Source organism: Arachis stenosperma, chromosome 3 (genome assembly GCF_014773155.1).
Source record: "Arachis stenosperma cultivar V10309 chromosome 3, arast.V10309.gnm1.PFL2, whole genome shotgun sequence".
NCBI lineage: Eukaryota > Viridiplantae > Streptophyta > Magnoliopsida > Fabales > Fabaceae > Arachis > Arachis stenosperma.
Window position 1 is genome coordinate 132089320 of NC_080379.1, and position 22697 is coordinate 132112016.

At 36.9% G+C, this 22697-nt stretch overlaps 1 non-coding gene across 1 annotated transcript; it reads right to left on the bottom strand.

Annotated features, from left to right (window-relative positions):
- Nucleotides 1–14851: 14851 nt before the first annotated feature.
- LOC130971272 (small nucleolar RNA R71) lies at nucleotides 14852–14959 on the bottom strand. The gene has a single exon (XR_009082499.1). It is a non-coding gene; the product is annotated as a small nucleolar RNA R71 (small nucleolar RNA).
- Between the last annotated feature and the right edge of the window lie 7738 nt (nucleotides 14960–22697).

A 22697-nucleotide genomic window follows, 5' to 3' on the forward strand; every position in this document is an offset into this window, starting at 1 on the left:
GGGGTCCACAGATCCTGAGGTGATCCTGTGGGGTCCACAGATCCTGAGGTGATCCTGTGGGGTCCACAGATCCTGAGGTGTCAAGGAATTCCATCCCTGCACCAAATAGGCATGTAAAATGCCTTTGCACACCATTCTGGCATTTAAACGCCCATTGGTGCACGTTCTGGGCGTTCAACGCCCACATGTAACATGTTTCTGGCGTTGAACGCCAGTTTCATGCTTGTTACTGGCGTTCAGCGCCAGCTTTTCCTCTTAGGCACATTCCTGGCGTTCAACGCCAGAATGTTGCTTGTTTCTGGCGTTCAGCGCCAAGTTGATGCTCTGTTCTGGCGTTGAACGCCAGCCAGATGCTTCTTACTGGCGTTGAACGCCAGCCTGTGCTTCCTCCAGGGTGTGATTTTTTTTCTGCTGTTTTTTATTCTGTTTTTAATTTTTTTATGTTTTTTTTGTGACTCCTCATGATCATGTACCTAATAAAACACAAAATAACAATAAAATAAAATAAAATAAAAATTAGATAAATAAAATTGGGTTGCCTCCCAACAAGCTTTAATGTCAATAGCTTGACAGTGGCTCTCATGGAGCCACAAAGGTGATCAGGTCAATGTTGTATAGTCCCAACACCAAACTTAGAGTTTGGATATGGGATCTTAACACCAAACTTAGAGTTTTGTTGTGGCCTCCCAACACCAAACTTAGAGTTTGACTGTGGGGGCTCTTCTTGACTCTGAACTGAGAGAAGCTCTTCATGCTTACTCTCTTTTGTCACAGAGGGATGGCCATGTGCCTTAAACACAAGGTAGTCCCCATTCAATTGAAGGACTAATTCACCTCTGTTGACATCTATCACAGCTCCTGCTGTGGCTAGGAAAGGTCTTCCAAGGATGATGCATTCATCCTCTTCCTTCCTAGTGTCTAAGATTATGAAATCAGCAGGGATGTAAAGGCCTTCAACCTTTACTAACACGTCCTCCACTATTCCATAAGCTTGTCTCAATGACTTGTCTGCCAATTGTAATGAGAACAAGGCATGTTGTACCTCAATGATCCCCAGCTTCTCCATTACAGAGAGTGGCATAAGATTTATCCCTGATCCCAGATCACACAGAGCTTTATCAAAGGTCATGGTGCCTATGGTACAAGGTATCAAAAACTTGCCAGGATCTTGTCTCTTTTGAGGTAAAATTTTCTGAATCCAGGTGTCCAGTTCACCAATGAGCAAGGGGGGTTCACTTTTCCAAGTCTCATTGCCAAACAACTTGGCATTCAGCTTCATGATAGCTCCTAAATATTGGGCAACTTGCTTTCCAGTCACATCTTCATCCTCTTCAGAGGAAGAATAGTCTTCAGAGCTCATGAATGGCAGAAGGAGATTTAATGGAATCTCTATGGTCTCTATATGAACCTCAGATTTCTTTAGATCCTTAATAGGAAACTCCTTCTTGCTTGAGGGACGTCCCAGGAGGTCTTCCTCACTAGGATTTTCGTCCTCCTCCTCCTTTGTGCATTCGGCCATATTGATTACATCAATGGCCTTGCACTCTCCTTTTGGATTCTCTTATGTATTGCTTGGGAGAATACTGGGAAGAGTTTCAATGACTTTCTTACTCAGCTGGCCCACTTGTTCCTCCAGATTTCTAATGGAGGATCTTGTTTCACTCATGAAACTGAAAGTGGCATTTGACAGATCAGAGACTAGATTGGCTAAATTAGAAGTGTTTTGTTCAGAATTCTCTGTCTGTTGCTGAGAAGATGATGGGAAAGGCTTGCTATTGCTCAGCCTATTGCGTCCACCATTGTTAAAGCCTTGTTGAGGCTTTTGTTGATCCTTCAATGAGAAATTTGGATGATTTCTCCATGATGAGTTATAGGTGTTTCCATAAGGTTCACCCATGTAATTAACCTCTGCCATGGCAGGGTTCTCAGGATCATAAGCTTCTTCAGAAGCTGCCTCTTTAGTACTGTTGGATGCATGTTGCCATCCATTCAGATTTTGAGAGATCATGTTGACCTGTTGAGTCAACACTTTGTTCTGAGCCAATATGGCATTCAGAGCATCAATTTCAAGAACTCCTTTCTTCTGAGGTATCCCATTATTCACGGAATTCCTCTCAGAAGTGTACATGAATTGGTTGTTTGCAACCATGTCAATGAGTTCTTGAGCCTCTTCAGGCATTTTCTTTAGGTGAATAGATCCACCTGCAGAATGGTCCAATGACATTTTCGAAAATTCAGATAGACCATAATAGAATATATCTAATATGGTTCATTCTGAAAACATGTCAGATGGACATCTTTTGGTCAGCTGCTTGTATCTTTCCCAAGCTTCATAGAGGGATTCACCATCTTTTTGTTTGAAGGTTTGAACATCCACTCTCAGCTTGCTCAGCTTTTGAGGAGGAAAGAATTTATCCAAGAAGGCTGTGACCAGCTTATCCCAGGAGTCCAGGCTATCCTTAGGTTGTGAATCCAACCATATTCTAGCTCTATCTCTTACAGCAAAAGGGAAAAGCATGAGTCTGTAGACTTCAGGATCAACTCCATTCGTCTTTACAGTCTCACATATCTGCAAGAACTCAGTTAAAAACTGATAAGGATCTTCAGATGGAAGTCCATAAAACTTGCAGTTTTGTTGCATTAAAGTAACTAGTTGAGGCTTAAGCTCAAAATTATTGGCTCCAATGGCAGGAATGGAGATGCTTCTTCCATCAAACTTGGACGTTGGCTTTGTGAAGTCACCAAGCATTCTCCTTGCATTATTATTATTTTCGGCTGCCATCTCCTTCTCTTGTTCTAATGTTTCTGAAAGGTTGTTTCTGGATTGTTGTAATTTAGTTTCTCTTAGTTTCCTTTTCAGAGTCCTTTCAGGTTCAGGATCAATTTCAACAAGAGTGCCTTTTTCCCTGTTCCTGCTCATATGAAAGAGAAGAAAACAAGAAAAGAAGAGGAATCCTCTATGTTACAGTATAGAGATTCCTTTATGTTAGTAGAAGAAGAAAGGGGATAAGGAAAGGAGAATGGTTCGGATTTCTAGATGAAGAGAGGTGAAGAGAAGTGTTAGTAAATAAATAATTAAATAGAATAAGAAAAGAGAGGGAGAATTTCGAAAATAATTTTGAAAAAGGGTTAGTAATTTTCGAAAATTAAATATAAGATATAATTAAAATTAAAATTTAGAACAAAAAGAATTTTTAAAAAAGAGGTGAGATATTTTCGAAAATTAGAGAGGGAAAAGTAGTTAGGTGGTTTTGAAAAAGATAAGAAACAAACAAAAAGTTAGTTAGTTGATTGAAAAAGATTTGAAATCAAATTTTAAAAAGATAAGAAGATAAGAAGTTAGATAAGATTTTTTTTGAAATCAAATTTTTAAAAAGATAAGATAAGAGATAAAAAGATTTAATTCAAAAATTTGAAATTACTTACTTCACTAACAAGAAATTACAAGATAAGTTTCTAGAACTTAAAGATTGAACCTTTCTTAACAAGAAAGTAACAAACTTCAAATTTTTTAATCAATCACATTAATTATTAGCATATTTTCGAAAATATGATATAAAAGATAAGAAAAAGATTTTGAAAAATAATTTTTAAAATTTTCGAAAATAAAAAAAAATGGAAGAGATATAATTTTTGAGAAAAAATTTTGAAAAGATAAGATTTTTTTTTTGAAATTGAAATTTTGACTTGACTTGTAAGAAACAACTAATTTTTAAAAATTTTTGACCAAGTCAACCCAAAATTTCGAAAATTTGGAGGGAAATAAGGAAAAGATATTTTTTTATTTTTGAATTTTTAATTATGAGAGAGAAAAACACAAACATGACCCAAAACATGAAAATTTTAGATCAAACACTTAATGCATGCAAGAACACTATGAATGTCAAGATGAACACCAAGAACACTTTGAAGATCATGATGAACATCAAGAACATATTTTTGAAAAATTTTTGATGCAAAGAAAACATGCAAAACACCAAACTTAGAAATCTTTAATGCATGGACTCTAACAAACGAAAAATGCACATGAAAAACAACAAACAACACAAAACAAGAAAACATCAAGATCAAACAAGAAGACTTGTCAAGAACAACTTGAAGATCATGAAGAACACCAGGAATGCATGAATTTTCGAAAAATGCAAGAAAAAATTTTAAAAGATTGCAATTGACACCAAACTTAAAAGTTGACTCAAGACTCAAACAAGAAACACAAAATATTTTTTATTTTTATGATTTTCTAATTTTTTTGGATTTTTATTATTTTTTTCGAAAATAAAGTTAGGAAAAACGAAAAAGAAAAGAAAATTTTTGAAAAAGATTTTTTTGAAAAGAAAATTACCTAATCTGAGCAACAAGATGAACCGTCAGTTGTCCATACTCGAACAATCCCCGGCAACGGCGCCAAAAACTTGGTGGACGAAATTGTGATCCATGCTCTTTGTACTTGTATAAAATTTAATAATTGGCTCTATTTGAATTCACAACTCCGTTCAACTAACCAGCAAGTGTACTGGGTCGTCCAAGTAATAAACCTTACGCGAGTAAGGGTCGATCCCACAGAGATTGTTGGTATGAAGCAAGCTCTGGTCATCTTGTAACTCTTAGTTAGGCAGATTAAATTGGTTTATGGATTTTCGAATAATTAATAATAAATAGAAAATAAAAAAGGATAGAAATACTTATGTAAATCAATAGTGGGAATTTCAGATAGGCGTGCGGAGATGCTAGAATCCTTTCGAATCTCTACTTTCTTATTGCTTTCATCCAATCCTTCTTACTCCTTTCCATGGCAAGCTGTATGTAGGGCATCACCATTGTCAATGGCTACATCCCATCCTCTCAGTGAAAATGGTCCTATGCTCTGTCACAGCACGGCTAATCATCTGTCGGTTCTCAATCAGGTTGGAGTAGAATCCATTGATTCTTTTGCGTTTGTCATCACGCCCAGCCTTCAGGAGTTTGAAGCTCGTCACAGTCATTCAATTCCGGAATCCTACTCGGAATACCACAGACAAGGTTTAGACCTTCCGGATTCTCATGAATGCCGCCATCAATTCTAGCTTATACCACGAAGATTATGTTGGGGAATCTAAGAGATATGCGCCCGGCCTAAGGTAGAATGGAAGTGGTTGTCAATCACGCGCGTTCATAGGTGAGAATGATGATGAGTGTCACGGATCATCACATTCATCAAAGTGTTGTGCAACGTATATCTTGGAATAAGAATAAAAGAGAATTGAATAGAAAGTAATAATAATTGTATTGAAACTTGAGGTACAGCAGAGCTCCACACCCTTAATCTATGGTGTGCAGAAACTCCACCGTTGAAAATACATAAGTGAAAGGTTCAGGCATGGCCGAATGGCCAGCCCCCTGAATAATCAAGAGACCGAATAATCAAAGGCTCAACAGTCAAAAGATTAAACTGTCCAAAGATGAGACGTCTAATACGATAGTAACTTATCCTATATATACTAGACTAGCTACTAGGGTTTACATGAGTAAGTAATTGATGCATAAATCCACTTCCGGGGCCCACTTGGTGTATGCTTGGGCTGAGCTTGATCTATCTACGAGCTGAGGCTTCTCTTGGAGTTGAACTCCAAGTTATAACGTGTTTTGGGCGTTCAACTCCGGATCATGACGTTTTTCTGGCGTTTAACTCCAGACAGCAGCATGAACTTGGCGTTCAACGCCAAGTTACGTCGTCAATTTCCGAATAAAGTATGGACTATTATATATTTCTGGAAAGCTCTGGATGTCTACTTTCCAACGCCGTTGAGAGCGCACCATTTGGGGTTTTGTAGCTCCAGAAAATTTATTTCGAGTGCAGGGAGGTCAGATTCCAACAGCATCAGCAGTCCTTTTGTCAGCCTTTTTCAGAGTTTTGCTCAAGTCCCTCAATTTCAGCCAGAAATTACCTGAAATTACAGAAAAATACACAAACTCATAGTAAAGTCCAGAAATGTGAATTTAACATAAAAACTAATGAAAACATCCCTAAAAGTAGCTTGAACTTACTAAAAACTACCTAAAAACAATGCCAAAAAGCATATAAATTATCCGCTCATCAGTGTCAGCTTCTCTCTTCCCTACTCTTTCTGTTTTCTGATATTCATAAGACAAAATGAAATTGTCTCATAAATTTTCCGCTGCTGAGTTCAAATAGATTCAGATTGCAAGTTTGTTTTAAAAGGGTTATTACAGTAACTTGAAAGAAGCTCATAGATTCAACCCCCCCTTTTCTAAGCCTTCTACAACCTTCAATTATTATCAGGAGCTAAGGTCTCAAAAATCAAGCTTAACCGCTTGAAGCAAAGATCCAATGGCGAACAACTTGAGCACAGCCACAATTGTCTATAGCCTCACTGAAGGCTAGTCAAACAACAGGCCTCCTTTCTTCAACGGGAAGAACTATGCCTACTGGAAAGAGAGGATGAGGATCTTCATCCAATCCATTAACTACAACATATGGAAGATTGTTGTGAGCGGTCCCATGATTTCAACAAAAATAAGTGCTGATGGAGTGGTGAGTCCAAAAGAAGAAGCTGAATGGAATGAGGACAACAAGAAGAAGATGGAGCTGAATGCTAAAGCTATCAACCTTCTTCACTGTGCTATCAGCTTTGAAGAGTATCGAAACGTGTCTAGATGCAAGACAGCCAAAGAAATCTGGGAAAAACTCTAGGTTACACACAAAGGCACTAAACAGGTCAAAGAAATGAGGATTGATATGCTGCGAAAAGAGTACGAGATGTTTAACATAAAGGATGGAGAAAGCATTGATGAAGTGTTTGAGAGATTCTCAATCATAATCAACAACTTTGATGCTATGGGTACAAACTATTCAGAACAAACCCTAGTGAGAAAACTCCTTAGAAGCCTCACAAAAGAATGGAAAACCACTGCCACTGTCCTAGCCGAGAGCAATAACCTAAGCCCTATAACCTATGATGAACTGAGAGGAAAACTCCTAGCCTATGAAACCACATGCACAAAATCGGTCTCAAAGAAAAAGGGAATAGCCCTCAAGTCAAAATAGAATCAAAAGAAAGTGAGTCTAGTGATGGTATTTCAGATGATGAGCTTATGTTTTTTGTTAGGAGATTTAGAAGCATGATGAAGAACAAGGGCAAGTACAAGGGTTCAAGCTCAAAGGAACACAAGATGTACTTGAGCAAAGAAACGTGTCATCATTACAAGGAGGCTGGACATTTCAAGCTAAACTATCCAAAGCTCAAGAAGGAGGACAAAGCGAAGAAAGAAAGGAAAAGAGTGCTCATGGCAGTTTGGGAGGATCTTGAGAATGACTCCAATGTAGAAGAATAGTTCGAAGGTGAAGATAAAGACTGCTTCAAGGCTGGAAACAATAATCTTGATGAGGTAAATTACTATGACTTGTCTATAGATGATTTACATGCCATTATTGATGATCTCACTTTAAATTCCTCAAAATTGCTAGATAAGTACAATAAGTGCAGATTTGAAAAAGATGTATTAAAAGCTGAAAATGACTTCTTAAAAGAACAAGTGAAGGAAACTGAGTGTGCTTTGGACATTATTGAAGAAAATAGATTTCTAAAATCTGAACTTGAAAAATTAAAAGGAAAGCACATTGTGGATCCTTCTCAAGAGTTAATTGCTGAAAATGAAAGATTAAATGATATGATTAAAAGGATGAATGGTGACTTAGCAAAATTTGTTCAAAGTTCTAGTAACTTAGACAAATTACTTGCAAGCCAAAGACCATTGTTTGAAAAATCTGGTTTAGGTTATTGATGAGGGATAATTTATACGCTTTTTGGCATTGTTTTTAAGTAGTTTTTAGTAAGATCTAGCTACTTTTAGGGATGTTTTTATTAGTTTTTATGCAAAATTTATATTTCTGGACTTTACTATGAGTTTGTGTGTTTTTCTAGGATTTCAGGTATTTTCTGGCTGAAATTGAGGGACCTGAGCAAAAATCTGATAGGAGGCTGATAAAGGACTGCTGATGCTGTTGGATTCTGACCTCCCTGCACTCGAAATATATTTTCTGGAGCTACAGAGCTTTAAATGGTGCACTCTCAATTGTGATGGAAAGTAGACATCCAGGGCTTTTCAGCAATATATAATAGTTCATACTTTATTCGAGTTTAGATGACGCAAACTGGCGTTCAACATCAGTTTCATGCTGCATTCTGAAGTAAAACGCCAGAAACACGTCACAAACCAGAGTTAAACGCCAAAAACACATTACAACTTGGCGTTTAACCCGAAGAGAAGCCTCTGCATGTGTAAAGCTCAAACTCAGCCCAAACACACACCAAAGTGGGCCCCGGAAGTAGATTTCTGCACTAAGACTTATTTCTGTAAACCCTAGTAACTAGTCTAGTATAAATAGGATTTTTTACTATTGTATTTTAATCAGTCTTTTGATTGATCTTTGATTAGTGTATGCAATTTTAGACCTTCATGGGTGCTGACCATTCGGCCATGCCTGGACCATCACTTATGTATTTTCAACAGTGGAGTTTCTACACACCATAGATTAAGGTGTGGAGCTCCGCTGTACCTCGAGTATTAATGCAATTACTATTATTCTTCTATTCAATTCAGCTTATTCTTATTCTAAGATATTCGCTGCACTTCAACATGATGAATGTGATGATCTGTGACACTCATCATCATTCTCACCTAAGAACGCGTGCCTGACAACCACTTCCGTTCTACCTTAGATTGAGCGCGTATCTCTTGGATTCCTTAATCAGAATCTTCGTGGTATACGCTAGAATTATTGGCGGCCAATCCTAAGATCCGGAAAGTCTAAACCTTGTCTGTGGTATTCCGAGTAGGATCTGAGATGGGATGACTGTGACGAGCTTCAAACTCGCGAGTGTTGGGCGTAGTGACAGACGTAAAAGAATCACTGGATTCTATTCCAACATGATCGAGAACCGATAGATGATTAGCCATGCTGTGACAGAGCATTTGGACCATTTTCACTGAGAGAACTGGAGGTAGCCATTGACAAGGGTGAAACCCAACATGCAGCTTTCCATGGAAAGGAGTAAGAATGATTGGATGAAAGCAGTAGGAAAGCAGAGATTCAGAAGGAACACAGCATCTTCACGCGCTTATCTGAAATTCCCACCAAAGAATTACATAAGTATCTCTATCTTTATTTTATGCTTTATTTATCTTTATATTTGAAAACCATTATAACCATTAGAATCCGCCTGACTGAGATTTACAAGATGACCATAGCTTGCTTCATACTAACAATCTCCGTAGGATCGACCCTTACTCACGTAAGGTATTACTTGGACGACCCAGTGCACTTGCTGGTTATTTGTGCGAAGTTGTGACAAAGTGTGATTCATGTTTGAGAGCTCTAAGTCTTTGGCGCATTTGTTGATGATCACAATTTTGTGCACCAAGTTTATGGCGCCGTTGCCGGGGATTGTTTGAGTTTGGACAACTGACGGTTCATCTTGTTGCTCAGATTAGGTAATTTTCTTCTTATTTTATTTTCAAAAAGTTTTCAAAAATCTTTCAAAAATTTTTCTTCTTTTTTTGTTTTTCAAAAATTAATTTTTGAAAAATCCAAAAAAAAAATTTAGAAAATCATAAAATAAAAAAATATTGTATTTCTTGTTTGAGTCTTGAGTCAAATTTTAAGTTTGGTGTCAATTGCATGTTTTTTTTAAAATTTATGCATTTTTTTCAAAAAAAAAAACTCATGCATGGTGTTCTTCATGATCTTCAAGTTGTTCTTGGTAAGTCTTCTTGTTTGATCTTTATATTTTCTTGTTTTATGTCTTTTGTTATTTTTCTTATGCATTTTTCCATTCATAGTGTCTAAACATGAAAAACCTTTAATTTTGGTGTCTTGCATGTTTTTCTTTTATTGAAACTTTTTCAAAAATAAATCTTGATGTTCATCTTGATCTTCAAAGTGATCTTGGTGTTCATCTTGACATTCATAGTGTTCTTGCATGCATCATTAGTTTTGATCCAAAATTTTCATGTTTTGCATCATATTTGTGTTTTTCTCTCTCCTCATTAAAAATTGAAAAATAAAAAATATCTTTTCCTTCTTTTACTCAAAAATTCGAAATCTTTGGGTTGACTTAGTCAAAAATTTTTAAAATAAGTTGTTTCTTGTTAGTCAAGTCAAGATTTCATTTTTAAAATCTTATCTTTTCAAAATCTTTTTCAAAAATCAAATCTTTTTCATTTTTCTTTTGTATTTTCGAAAATTTTCAAAATCTTTTTCTTAATTTTATTTCATAATTCTCGAAAACTTTACTAATAATTAATGTGATTGATTCAAAAATTTGAAGTTTGTTACTTTCTTGTTAAGAAAGGTTCAATCTTTAAATTCTAGAATCATATCTTTTAGTTTCTTGTTAATTAAGTAATCAATTTTAATTTTAAAAATCAAATCTTTTTCAAAATAAATTTTAATCACATCTTTTCAATCATATGTTTTTTCAAAATCAATTTCAAAAATCTTTTCTAACTTTTTATCTTTTCAAAATTGATTTTCAAATCTTTTTCAACTAATTAATTGACTTTTTGTTTGTTTCTTATCTTTTTCAAAACCACCTAACTACTTTTCTCTCTCTAATTTTCGAAAATTCCTCACTCTTTTTTAAAATTCTTTTAATTAATTAATTGTTTCAAATTTTAATTTTAATTTTATTTTTTCTCTTAATTTTCGAAAATCACTAACCTTTTTTTTCAAAAATAATTTTCGAAATTTTCTCCCTCTCATCTCTTTCTATTTATTTATTTATTTACTAACACTTCTCTTCATCTTAAAATTCGAACCCTCTCTTCTCTTCTGTGTTCGAATTTTTCTCCTCTTCATTCTTATTCTTCTTTTCTTTTACTCACATAAAGGAATCTCTATACTGTGACATAGAGAATTCCTCTTCTTTTCTGTTCTCTTCTTTTTCATATGAGTAGGAGTAAGGACAAGAACATTCTTATTGAAGCAGATTCTGAACCTGAAAGGACTCTGAAGAATCAGCTAAGAGAAGCTAAAGCACAACAATCTAGAGAAAACCATAAAGAGAATCTCGAAAAAGAAAGAGACATGGCTGAACCCAATAACAATGGTGGAGGTGTGATAAGCGAATAATTTAGACGCTTTTTGGCATTGTTTTTAGGTAGTTTTTAGTAGGATCTAGCTACTTTTAGGGATGTTTTTATTAGTTTTTATGCAAAATTCACATTTCTGGACTTTACTAAGAGTTTGTGTGTTTTTCTGTGATTTCAGGTATTTTCTGGCTGAAATTGAGGGACCTAAGCAAAAAATCTGATAGGAGGCTGACAAAGGACTGCCGATGCTGTTGGATTCTGACCTCCCTGCACTCAAAATGGATTTTCTGGAGCTAAAGAACTCCAAATGGCGTGCTCTTAACGGCGTTGGAAAGTAGACATCCAGAGCTTTCCAGCAATATATGATAGTCCATACTTTGTTTGAGTTTAGATGACGCAAACTGGCGTTCAACGCCAGTTCCCTGCTGCATTCTGGAGTAAAACGCCAGAAACACGTTACAAACCAGAGTTAAACGCCAAAAACACGTTACAACTTGGCGTTTAACTCCAAAAGAAGCCTCTTCACGTGTAAAGCTCAAGCTCAGCCCAAGCACATACCAAAGTAGGCCCCGAAAGTGGATTTCTGCATTTAGACTTATTTCTATAAACCCTAGTAACTAGTCTAGTATAAATAGGACATTTTACTATTGTATTAAACATCTTTGGTCTTAGTTTTAATCAGTTGTTCATCTTAGGAGACTATTGATCACGTTTTGGAGGCTGGCCTCTCGGCCATGCCTGGACCATCACTTATGTATTTTCAACGGTGGAGTTTCTACACACCATAGATTAAGGTGTGGAGCTCTGCTGTACCTTGAGAATTAATGCAATTACTATTACTCTTCTATTCATTTCAAGCTTATTCTTGTTCTAAGATATCATTCGCACTTCAACCTGATGGATGTGATGAACCGTGATACTCATCATCATCCATCCTTATGAACGTGTGCCTAACAACCACCTCCGTTCTACCTAAGATTGAATGAATATCTCTTGGATTCCTTAATCAGAATCTTCGTGGTATAAGCTAGAATTATTGGCAGCCATTCCTGAGAATCCGGAAAGTCTAAACCTTGTCTGTGGTATTTCGAGTAGGATTCAAGGATTGAATGACTGTGACGAGCTTCAAACTCACGATTGTTGGGCGTAGTGAAAGACGCAAAAGAATCAATGGATTCTATTCCGACATGATCGAGAACCGACAGATGATTAGCCGTGCTGTGACAGAGCATTTGGACCATTTCACTGAGAGGATGGGAAGTAGCCATTGACAACGGTGATGCCCTACATACAGCTTGCCATGGAAAGGAGTGAGAATGATTGAAGGAAGGTAGTAGGAAAGCAGAGATTCAGAAGGGACAAAAGCCTCTCCATGCACTTATCTGAAACTCCCACCAATGATTTACATAAGTATCTTTGTCTTTATTTTATGTTTTATTTATCTTTATATTCGAAGGCCATTATCACCATTTGAATCCGCCTAACTGAGATTTACAAGATGACCATAGCTTGCTTCATACCAACAATCTCCGTGGGATCGACCCTTACTCACGTAAGGTATTACTTAGACGACCCAGTGCACTTGCTGGTTAGTTGTGCGAAGTTGTGACAAAGTGTGATTCACGTTTGAGAACACCAAGTCTATTGGCGCCATTGTTGATGATCACAATTTTGCCTATCAATTTTTGGCGCCGTTGCCGGGGATTGTTTGAGTTTGGACAACTGACGGTTCATCTTGTTGCTCAGATTAGATAATTTTCTTTTCAAAAAGTTTTCAAAAATATTTTTTCAAAAAAATTTCTTTGTTTTCTTTTTTCCAAAAATTATTTTCGAAAAAACCAAAAAAATTATAAAATCATAAAAATAAAAAATATTATGTGTTTCTTATTTGAGTCTAGAGTCAATTTTTAAGTTTGGTGTTAATTGCATGTTTTAAAAATTTATGTATTTTTCAAAAATGCATGCATGTGTTCTTCATGATCTTCAAGTTGTTCTTGATAAGTCTTCTTGTTTGATCTTCATATTTTCTTGTTTTGTGTCTTTTGTTGTTTTTCATATGCATTTTTGCATTCATAGTGTCTAAGCATTGAAAATTTCTAACTTTAGTGTCTTGCATGTTTTTCTTTTCTTGAAAATTTATCAAAAATAAGTTTTGATGTTCATCATGATCTTCAAAGTGTTCTTGGTGTTCATCTTGACATTCATAGTGTTCTTGCATGCATCATGTGTTTTGATCCAAAATTTTCATGTTTTGGGTCATATTTGTATTTTTCTTTCTCATCATAAAAATTCAAAAATAAAAAAATATCTTTTCCTTATTTTGCTCATAATTTTCGAAAATTTGAGTTGACTTAGTCAAAAAAATTTTAAAACTTAGTTATTTCTTATAAGTCAAGTCAAATTTTCAATTTTAAAAAAAGAAATCCTATTTTTTCAAAATCTTTTTCAAAAATCAAATCTTTTTCATTTTTTATTATTTTCGAAAATTTTTAAAATTTATTTTCAAAATCTTTTTCTTATCTTTATTTCAAAATTTTGAAAACTTTACTAACAATTAATGTGATTGATTCAAAAATTTGAAGTTTTACTTTCTTGTTAAGAAAGGTTCAATCTTTAAATTCTAAAGTCATATCTTTTAGTTTCTTGTTAGTCAAATAATCAATTTTAATTTTAAAAATCAAATCTTTTCCAAAATATTTTTTTCAATCATATCTTTTCAAAATATCTTTTTCAAATCATATCTTTTTCAAAATTGATTTCAAAAATCTTTTCTAAATTCTTATCTTTTCAAAATTGATTTTCAAATCTTTTTCAAATAACTAATTGACTTTTTGTTTATTTCTTATCTTTTTCAAAACCACCTAACTACTTTCCTCTCTCTAATTTTCGAAAATTACCTCCCTCTTTTTCAAAATTCTTTTTTTAACTAATTGTTTCAAATTTTAATTTTAATTTTATTCCTTTTCTTAATTTTTGAATTTTAACTTTAATATTTTTCTTTTATTTTAGTTAAATTTCGAAAACTCTTCTCTCTCATCTCTTTCTATTTATTTATTCATTTACTAACACTTCTCTTCATCTTAAAATTCGAACCCCCACTTCCTCTCTGAGTTCGAATTTTCCTCTTTTCCTTCTTTTATTCTTTTCTTCTTCTACTAACATAAAAGAATCTCTCTACTGTGGTAAAGAGGATCCCTATTATTATTTTCTGTTCCCTTCTTTTTCATATGAGCAGGAGCATGGACAAGGACATTCTTGTTGAAGCAGATCCTGAACCTGAAAGGACCCTAAGGAGGAAGCTAAAGCACAACACTCTGGAGAGGACTTGACAGAAATTTTCGAAAAAGAAGAGGGGATGGCAGCCGAAAATAATAACAACAACAATAACACAAGGAGGATGCTTGGTGATTATACTACACCTACTTCCAACTTTTATGGAAGAAGCATCTCAATCCCTGCCATTTGAGCAAACAATTTTGAGCTGAAGCATCAACTAGTTGCTCTAATGCAACAGAACTGAAATTTTCATGGACTTCCATCAAAAGATCCATACTAGTTTTTAACTGAGTTCTTGCAGATCTGTGAGACTGTTAAGACTAATGGAGTAGATCCTGAAGTCTACAAGCTCATGCTTTTCCCTTTTGCTGTAAGAGACAGAGCTAGAACATGGTTGGACTCACAACCTAAAGATAGCCTGGACTCTAGGGATAAGCTGGTCACGGCCTTCTTGGCCAAGTTCTTTCCTCCTCAAAAGCTGAGCAAGCTTAGAGTGGATGTTCAAACCTTCAAGCAAAAAGATGGTGAATCCCTCTATGAAGCTTGGGAAAGATACAAGCAGATGACCAAAAAGTGTCCTTCTGACATGCTTTCAGAGTGGACCATTCTGGATATATTCTATTATGGTCTATCTGATTTCTCTAAGATGTCACTGGACCATTCTACAGGTGGATCCATTCACGTAAAGAAAACGCATGCAGAAGCTCAAGAACTTATTGAAATGGTTGCAAACAACTAATTCATGTACACTTCTGAGAGGAATCCTGTTAATAATGGGACGTCTTAGAAGAAGGGAGTTCTTGAAATTGATGCTCTGAATGCCATATTGACTCAGAATAAAATGTTGACTCAGCAAGTCAACATGATTTCTCAAAGTCTGAATGGATGGCAAAATGCATCCAACAGTACTAAAGAGGCATCTTCTGAAGTAGAAGCTTATGATCTTGAGAACCCTGCAATGGCGGAGGTAAATTACATGGGTGAACCTTATGGAAACACCTATAATTCCTCATGGAAAAATCATCCAAATTTCTCATGGAAGGATCAACAAAAGCCTCAATAAGGCTTTAATAATGGTGGAAGAAGCAGGCTTAGCAATAGCAAGCCTTTTCCATCATCTTCTCAGCAACAGACAGAGAATTCTGAGCAGAGCCCCTCTAGCTTAGTAAACATAGTCTCTGATCTGTCTAAAGCCACTTTAAGTTTTATGAGTGAAACAAGGTCCTCCATTAGAAATTTGGAGGCACAAGTGGGCCAGCTGAGTAAGAAAATCACTGAAACTCCTCCTAGTACTCTCCCAAGCAATACAGAAGAGAATCCAAAAAGAGAGTGCAAGGCCATTGATATAATCAATATGGCCGAATGCACAAAGGAGGAGAAGGACGTGAATCCCAGTGAGGAAGACCTCCTGGGACGTCCTCTAAACAAAAAGGAGTTCCAAACTGAGGAACCTAAGGAATCTGAGGCTCACCTAGAGACCATAGAGATTCTATTGAACCTCCTTTTGCCATTCATGAGCTCTGAGAACTATTCTTCCTCTGAAGAGGATGAAGATGTAACTGAAGAGCAAGTTACTCAATATCTATAAGACATCATGAAGCTGAATGCCAAGTTGTTTGGTAATGAGACTTGGAAAGGTGAACTTCCCTTGCTCATTAGTGAACTAGATACATGGGTTCAGCAAACTCTGCCTCAAACGAAACAAGATCCTGGTAAATTCTTAATACCATGTACCATAGGCACCATGACCTTTGAGAAGGCTCTGTGTGACCTGGGGTCAGGTATAAATCTTATGCCACTCTCTGTAATGGAGAAGCTAGGGATCTTTGAGGTACAAGCTGCAAGAATCTCATTAGAGATGACAGACAAGTCAATACAACAAGCTTATGGATTGGTAGAGGACGTGTTAGTGAAGGTTAAAGACCTTTACATCTCTACTGATTTCATAATCCTAGACACTGGGAAGGAGGAGGATGAATGCATCATCCTTGGAAGACCCTTCCTAGCCACAGCAGGAGCTGTGATTGATGTTGACAGAGGTGAACTAGTCCTTCAATTGAATGGGGACTACCTTGTGTTTAAAGCTCAATGTTATCCTTCTGTAAACATGGAGAGGAAGCATAAAAAGCTTCTCTCAATACAGAGTCAAACAAAGTCTCCACAATCAAACTCTAAGTTTGGTGTTGGGAGGCCACAACCAAACTCTAAGTTTGGTGTTGAGAAGCCCCCACATTCAAACTCTAAGTTTGGTGTTGGGAGGCCCTCATCATGCTCTGAACATCTGTGAAGCTCTATGAGAGCTCACTGTCAAGCTATTGACATTAAAGAAGCGCTTATTGGGAGGCAACCCAATTTTTATTTATCTATATTTTTATTGTTCTTTTATGTTTTATTAGGTTCATGATCATGTGGAGTCACAAAACAAATGCTAAAATTAAAAACAGAATCAAAAACAGCAGAAGAAACAGCACACCCTGGAGGAAGAGCCTACTGGCGTTTAAACGCCAGTAAGGAGCATCTGGCTGTGCCAAAACAGAGCATGAATCTGGCATTGAACGCCAGAAGCAAGCAGCAGTCTGGCGTTTAAATGCCAGGATTGCACCCTGAGGAAAGCTGGCATTTAACGCCAGAAACAAGCATCAGGCTGGCGTTATCAGGCTGGCGTTAAACGCCAGAAACTTGCTATATTTGGGCGTTTAACGCCAGAAATAAGCTTCAATTTGGCGTTAAATGCCAGGATTGCATGCAGAGTCAAACAAAGCCTCCACAATCAAACTCTAAGTTTGGTGTTGGGAGGCCACAACCAAACTCTAAGTTTGGTGTTGAACCCCCACATTCAAACTCTAAGTTTGGTGTTGGGAGGTCCCAACAATGCTCTGAACATCTGTGAAGCTCTATGAGAGCTCACTGTCAAGCTATTGACATTAAAGAAGTGCTTATTGGGAGGCAACCCAATTTATATATATATATTTCTATTGTTCTTTTATGTTTAATTAGGTTTATGATCATGTGGAGTCACAAAACAATTGCAAAAATTAAAAACAGAATCAAAAACAGCAGAAAAAAAAAGCACACCCTGGAGGAGGAACTCACTGGCGTTTAAATGCCAGTAAAGAGCATAGAGCTGGCGTTTAACGCCAGAAAGAAGTATCAGACTGGCATTAAACGCCAGAAACAAGCATGGAAGTAGCGTTCAACGCCAGAAACATGCTGCAGATTGGCATTGAACGCCCAAAACAAGCATGGAAGTGGCGTTTAATGCCAGAAACATGCTGCAGTCTGGCATTAAACGCTAGGATTGCATAAAGAAGGCGTTTACACGCCTAATTGGTGCAGGGATGATAAATCCTTGACACCTCAGGATCTGTGGACCCTACAGGATCCCCACCTACCTCAACTCACTCTCTCTCTTCTTCACACTCTTCCCTAAATACCCTTCATCAATCACATCAATCTCTCTTCCCCATTACCTCCTCACCACTCACATCTATCTACTCTTCCCCACAAACCCCACCTACCTTCAAATTCAAAATCCTTTCCCTTCCAAACCCAACCCTAGAGGCCGAAACCCAACCCCTCTCCCTCCACTATATAAACCCCTCTATCCTTCTTCATTTTTACACAACACAACCCTCTCTTCTCCCTCTTGGCCGAATACACATCTCTCTCCCTCTCCTCCATTTCTTCTTCTTCTTCGTCTATTTTTTCTTCTTTTTGCTCGAGAGCGAGCAATAATTCTAAGTTTGGTGTGGTAAAAGCATAGCTTTTTTGTTTTTCCATAACCATTTATGGCACCTAAGGCTGGAGAAACCTCTAGAAAGAGGAAAGGGAAGACAAAAGCTTCCACCTCCGAGTCATGGGAGATGGAGAGATTCATCTCAAAGGTCCATCAAGACCATTTCTATGAAGTTGTGGCCAAGAAGAGGGTGATCCCTAAGGTCCCTTTCATGCTCAAGAAAAATGAGTATCCGGAATTCCGACATGAGATCCAAAGAAGAGGTTGGGAAGTTCTTACCAACCCCATTCAACAAGTCAGAATCTTAATGGTTCAAGAGTTCTATGCAAATGCTTGGATCACTAGGAACCATGATCAAAGCATGAACCAAACCCAAAGAATTGGCTTACAATGGTTCGGGGGAAATGCTTAGATTTCAGTCCGGAGAACGTAAGGTTGGCATTCAACTTGTCTATGATGCAAGAAAATGCACGCCCCTACACTAGAAGGGTCAACTTTGATCAAAGGTTAGACCAAGTCCTCATGGACATATGTATGGAAGGATCTCAATGGAAAAGAGACTCAAAATGCAAGCCGGTTCAATTGAGAAGACTGGATCTTAAGCCTGTGGCTAGAGGATGGTTGGAGTTCATCCAACGCTCTATCATCCCCACTAGCAACCGATCCGAAGTAACTATGGATCGGACCATCATGATCCATAGCATCATGATTGGAGAGGAAGTAGAATTTCATGAAGTCATCCCTCTAGAACTCTACAAAGTAGCCGAAAAGCCCTCCACTTTGGCAAGGCTAGCTTTTCCTCATCTCATTTGCCATCTATGCTACTTAGCTGGAGTTGTCATAGAAGGAGACATCCTCATTGAAGAGGACAAGCCCATCACTAAGAAGAGGATGGAGCAAACAAGAGAGCCCATTTATGGATCTCAAGAAACGCATGAGGAAGCTCATCATCAAGAAATTCCTGAGATGCCTCAAGGGATGCATTTTCCTCCAAACAACTATTGGGAACAACTCAACACTTCTCTAGAAGGATTGAGTCATAACATGAACCAATTAAGGGTGGAACATCAAGAGCACTCCATCATTCTCAATGAGAATAGAGAAGATCAAAGAGCTATGAGGGAGGAGCAACAGAGGCAAGGAAGAGACATAGAGGAGCTCAAGGACACCATTGCTCCTTCAAGAATAAGGCACCACAATCACTAAGGTGGACTCATTCCTTAACTTCCTTGTTCTTATCTCTCTATTTTTTGGTTTTTGAGCTTCATGTTTGTCTATGTTTGTGTCTTTATTACATGATCATTAGTATTTAGTAACTATGTCTTAAGGCTATGAATAATTCCATGAATCCTTCACCCTTCTAAAATTAAAAATGTTTTTAATATAAAAGAACAAGAAGTGCATGAGTTTCGAATTCATCCTTGAAATTAGCTTAATTAAATTGATGTGGTGACAATACTTTTTGTTTTCTGAATGAATGCTTAAACAGTGCATATTTTTTTATCTTGTTGTTTATGAATGTTAAAATTGTTGGCTCTTGAAAGAATGATGAACAAAGAGAAATGTTATTGATAATCTGAAAAATCATGAAATTGATTCTTGAAGCAAGAAAAAGCAGTGAAGAAGAAGCTTGCGAAAAAAATTTTAAAGTGGCGAAAAAAAAAAGAAAAAAGCAAGCAGAAAAAGCCAATAGCCCTTAAAACCAAAAGGCAAGGGTAAAAAGGATCCAAGGCTTTGAGCATCAATGGATAGGAGTGCCAAAGGAAATAAAATCCAGGCCTAAGCGGCTAAATCAAGCTGTCCCTAACCATGTGCTTGTGGCATGCAGGTCCAAGTGAAAAGCTTGAGACTGAGTGGTTAAAGTCATGATCCAAAGCAAAAAGAGTGTGCTTAAGAGCTCTAGACACCTCTAACTGGGGACTTTAGCAAAGCTGAGTCACAATCTGAAAAGGTTCACCCAGTCATGTGTCTGTGGCATTTATGTATCTGGTGATAATACTAGAAAACAAAGTACTTAGGGCCACGGCCAAGACTCATAAAAGTAGCTGTGTTCAAGAATCAACATACTTAACTAGGAGAATCAATAACACTATCTGAACTCTGAGTTCCTATGGATGCCAATCATTCTAAACTTCAAAGGATAAAGTGAGATGCCAAAACTGTTCAGAAGCAAAAAGCTACAAGTCCCGCTCATCTAGTTAGAACTAATATTCATTGATATTTTGGGATTTATAGTATATTCTCTTATTTTTATCCTATTTGATTTTCAGTTGCTTGGGGACAAGCAACAATTTAAGTTTGGTGTTGTGATGAGCGGATAATTTATACGCTTTTTGGCATTATTTTTAAGTAGTTTTTTAGTAAGATCTAGCTATTTTTAGGGATGTTTTTATTAGTTTTTAAGCAAAATTCACATTTCTAGACTTTACTATGAGTTTGTGTGTTTTTCTATGATTTCAGGTATTTTCTGGCTGAAATTGAGGGACCTGAGCAAAAATCTGATAGAAGGCTGATAAAGGACTGCTGATGCTGTTGGATTCTGACCTCCCTGCACTCGAAATATATTTTCTGGAGCTACAAAACTCAAAATGGCGCGCTCTTAATTGCGTTGGAAAGTAGACATCCAGGGCTTTCCATCAATATATAATAGTTTATACTTTATTCGAGTTTAGATGACGCAAACTGGCGTTCAACGCCAGTTCCATGCTGCATTCTGGAGTAAAACGCCAGAAACACGTCACAAACCAGAGTTAAACGCCAAAAACATGTTACAACTTGGCGTTTAACCCCAAGAGAAGCCTCTGCACGTGTAAAGCTCAAGCTCAGCCCAAGCACACACCAAAGTGGGCCCCGGAAGTAGATTTCTGCACTAAGACTTATTTCTGTAAACCCTAGTAACTAGTCTAGTATAAATAGGACTTTTTACTATTGTATTTTAATCATTCTTTTGATTAATCTTTGATCAGTGTATGCGATTTTAGACCTTCATGGGGGCTGGCCATTCGGCCATGCCTGGACCATCACTTATGTATTTTCAACGGTGGAGTTTCTACATACCATAGATTAAGGTGTGGAGCTCTGTTGTACCTCGAGTATTAATGCAATTACTATTATTCTTCTATTCAATTCAACTTATTCTTATTCTAAGATATTCGCTACACTTCAACATGATGAATGTGATGATCCGTGACACTCATCATCATTCTCACCTAAGAACGCGTGCCTGACAACCACTTCCGTTCTACCTTAAATTGAGTGCATATCTCTTGGATTCCTTAATCAGAATCTTCGTGGTATACGCTAGAATTATTGGTGGCCAATCTTAAGATCCAGAAAGTCTAAACCTTGTCTGTGGTATTCCGAGTAGGATCTGAGATGGGATGACTGTGACGAGCTTCAAACTCGTGAGTGTTGGGCGTAGTGACAGACGCAAAAGAATCACTGGATTCTATTCCAACATGATCGAGAACCGATAGATGATTAGCCGTGCTGTGACAGAGCATTTGGACCATTTTCACTGAGAGAACGGGAGGTAGCCATTGACAACGGTGAAACCCAACATGCAGCTTGCCATGGAAAGGAGTAAGAATGATTGGATGAAAGCAGTAGAAAAGCAGAGATTCAGAAGGAACACAGCATCTTCACGCGCTTATCTGAAACTCTCACCAATGAATTACATAAGTATCTCTATCTTTATTTATGCTTTATTTATCTTTATATTCGAAAACTATTATAACCATTAGAATCCGCCTGACTGAGATTTACAAGATAACCATAGCTTGCTTCATACCAACAATCTCTGTGGGATCGACCCTTACTCACGTAAGGTATTACTTGGACGACCCAGTGCACTTGCTGGTTAGTTGTGCGAAGTTGTGACAAAGTGTGATTCACGTTTGAGAGCTCCAAGTCTTTGGCGCATTTGTTGATGATCACAATTTCGTGCACCAGTTATATAACCAAGGAAAGTGCAGTTTTTAATGATTCCTCTATAAAATTTGTGACTTTTTCATCAAATACTAAATCCACATTCAACAAATCTGGTATTGGACATGTTCCCATATTTGACGAAAAATTTGATGAAGTTTACACAAATGAAACTGAGCCTTCACCAAGAATCGAACCTACTTCAATTAGGACAGGTTTGGGGTTCAATTTGAAAAATTAGGTAGCTTCCAAAAACACTCCATTTTACAACAAAACCTCATATTCGAAAAGTCCTAATGTTCCAAAAAATTCTGGTTGGAACACTTTTGCAAAGAGGAATAATTTCAACAAAAATTAGTTTGTCAAAAGGAAAGCACCTCTTCCAAAAACCAGAAAATTTCAGCACTTTAATCATTTTCAGCATGGTAGCTCATATCATTTTCAGAAATATGCACCTGAAAATCACTGTTTTAATTGCAAGAAATTTGATCATTCACATTCACAATGCTTCATTGAAAAAAAAATTGTGGAAAACCAAATTTACAATGTTGTTTGTGATTTCAATGCACTTGGGCAATAAAGATGGATTAACTTCAAAGGATCCAAATTAATTTGGATACCTAAGGTTACCTGAAGCTTTTCATGCAAATTTACCTAGCATCCAAGA